Below are 2,873 nucleotides of genomic sequence, written 5' to 3'. Positions count from 1 at the left end.
TATATATTATATATAAATACAAGGTGTACATATAATGTATTAAAAATGCGGCGAACTATTTTTAGATTTTTATATACACACACACAGGTATAAATGCGCGTTTGAATTAGCATCGCATTACAGGGTTTTTAATTAAACGTGGCAGCGCCGATTCGAAAGCATCAAAATCCCATTAAAATGCATAAGCTACTCGAAAATCGCAATTCCGAGACTCTTATACGTATATACCGTGTATACGTGATATCACGCGAGCAACAGCAGCGCCGTGTAGTTTCAGGCTTATAATAATCTTCGTTCGGGATCGTTTTTTTTTTCCTTTCTGCAATTATGAAAATGATGCGATGTTTTATACAGCGTATTATACACACACATGCACACTGGTGTATCTTGCGGATAGATATATGAGTGCCATATATTTTATTGAATTAAAATGCGGAATGCAGTGCGATTCTTTTTCGGAATCGTAGCTGCACCTCGAGCTGCGGCGTTGCGTCGCGGACATTATAGAGCGCGCAACACGGTAGCTTTGCGCTCGCTTCATACGTTGTATACGTATCAACATCGACTGTGCGTTACACTACCGAGCTTTTACGCACCGTCCGAACGACGATCGATGTTTTCTCGATTAGCACAGCGACTCATTACCGGGACTAATGCAATATTTATTACGTCGAATCGGCACACACGATATTACGAGCGTTTAAAAGCCAGTTTAGGATCAGTTTGGCACACGAGCTAATTAAACTATTAATTACCTGCGCTGCTGCGGCCGCGCGTGCGACGCGATAATGTTCTCGACGCGGCGCGCGGGCAGTGAGTTTGCGGCGCGGCCACGACTGCGACGATATGGTGCATATTTTTATTTACAAGATACAATATAATGTGTACGTGTAATAAAACTACGCATGGGCGTGTGTTATAAACGCGCCCAGGTTTATTAGTATCATTTTATTAATCGCACTCGAGCGAGTCAACTGCACACACGCGTGTTCACTACGGTGTACACGCCATACGCGTTAAAAATATATATAACAGGAACCCTGTTCAGGTGTGTAAGTGTGAGTGCAGATGCGAAACGACGAAAAAATTGAATTGTTAACTTGCTCGGCTTTTCATTTTTTTTGTGAGATTTTTTAAATGAGTATGGACTTGAAGGTCTATTTTCTACTTTTTCTAATGAAAATGTATATTATCGGAAAATTCGACTGCACCATGAGAAAGCTGAGAAAATTTCCTATCGAAACTATATGTTTATTAATTTTTCCAGCCAAATCACAATGTCATAAGAGCGAGTTACAAGTTACAGCGAGCCGCGCAAGGCTGGAAATCAGGCCGAGCGGCCGAGCGCTAACTAAAACCTCCCGTATTTTCCTTAGTTTTCATCAAAAATACACTCTGAAAACTACCATGTCCGATGTAAAAAGACCTCATCTTTCGATTGAAACAATAAAAAACTCAAAAAAGTGGCGTTTTTCGAGATATTGAGCTCTGAATGTTTGATGGTAATTTTCCGGGTGAAAATGGAAAATTCCAGGAAATTGGACCTCATCATCGGAAAGCTGAGGAAATTTCCTATCGAAATCATTAGTTAGTTATTTTTTTGAGGTGTGTTTTGATACTTTTACAGCGAGTAAGAAATTGAGTGATTTGGCCAAAAAGTGCCATGCGGCAGAGCGCTAGGACACTTCAGGAAATTTACCCCAAATATAAATATGTGGCATTTCACGTCAACTCTCCCAGTGCCGCGCGGCGCGGCAGAATTAAGCTAAATCACTAAATTTGTGAATCGCTGTAAAAGTACTAAAATGCACCTAGAGAAAAAAACGAACCCATGGTTTCGATGGGAAATCGCCTCAGCTTTCCGATGGTGAGGTCAGATTTTCCGAAATTTTCCGCTTTACCCGGGAAAATCGCTGGGAAAACTTTAAAGTTGATTATCTCGAAAACTTCATTTTTAAGATTTTTTTAAATAGTCTAGATCGAAAGATCAGGAAATTTCCCATCGATATAGACCTTTTCCAGAGAGGCGTTTTTTGATTTTAGCGAGATATAGCGAGAGAAAGAAGAAAAAACGTGGTTTTTTGGCGCGCGCGGGCGGTCGGACGCCACCAACTGAACAAAAAACCACGTTTTTTCTTCTTTCTCTCGCTATATCTCGCTAAAATCAAAAAACGCCTCTCTGGAAAAGGTCTATATCGATGGGAAATTTCCTGATCTTTCGATCTAGACTATTTAAAAAAATCTTAAAAATGAAGTTTTCGAGATAATCAACTTTAAAGTTTTCCCAGCGATTTTCCCGGGTAAAGCGGAAAATTTCGGAAAATCTGACCTCACCATCGGAAAGCTGAGGCGATTTCCCATCGAAACCATGGGTTCGTTTTTTTCTCTAGGTGCATTTTAGTACTTTTACAGCGATTCACAAATTTAGTGATTTAGCTTAATTCTGCCGCGCCGCGCGGCACTGGGAGAGTTGACGTGAAATGCCACATATGTATAACCAATTCAAGAAGAGATTGCGTGCATTGATATACTAATTGGATATTGGTTTTACCACTTGCGAGTTTACGATACTCCATCTGTTGATAGAATCCAAAAGTTCATGAGCTCGACAAGCAGCTGTGTAAGAGCAACTGTTACGAGTGAAAACCAAGACAAGCACGAATCGCAGATTCGTGTAGACAGCGATATATTTCTTATATATAGAATAGCGCAGCTTTGAGTCCACGTGGAAAGAAAGAATAAAATCGAAAGTAAAAGTGATAATTGGAGACGAGGAAATATTAGGCGCTAAAATACCGCGTTACATACGTTTTTCGTGCTTGACGAAAGATCATCGCCTATTTAAAGGCCCGAAGAAGCGCGCGCGCACGTGG

The sequence above is a fragment of the Trichogramma pretiosum genome, unplaced genomic scaffold (genome assembly GCF_000599845.2).
Source record: "Trichogramma pretiosum strain Unisexual culture from Peru unplaced genomic scaffold, Tpre_2.0 scaffold109, whole genome shotgun sequence".
Classification (NCBI taxonomy): Eukaryota; Metazoa; Arthropoda; class Insecta; order Hymenoptera; family Trichogrammatidae; genus Trichogramma; species Trichogramma pretiosum.
This window is presented reverse-complemented; position numbering follows the sequence as displayed.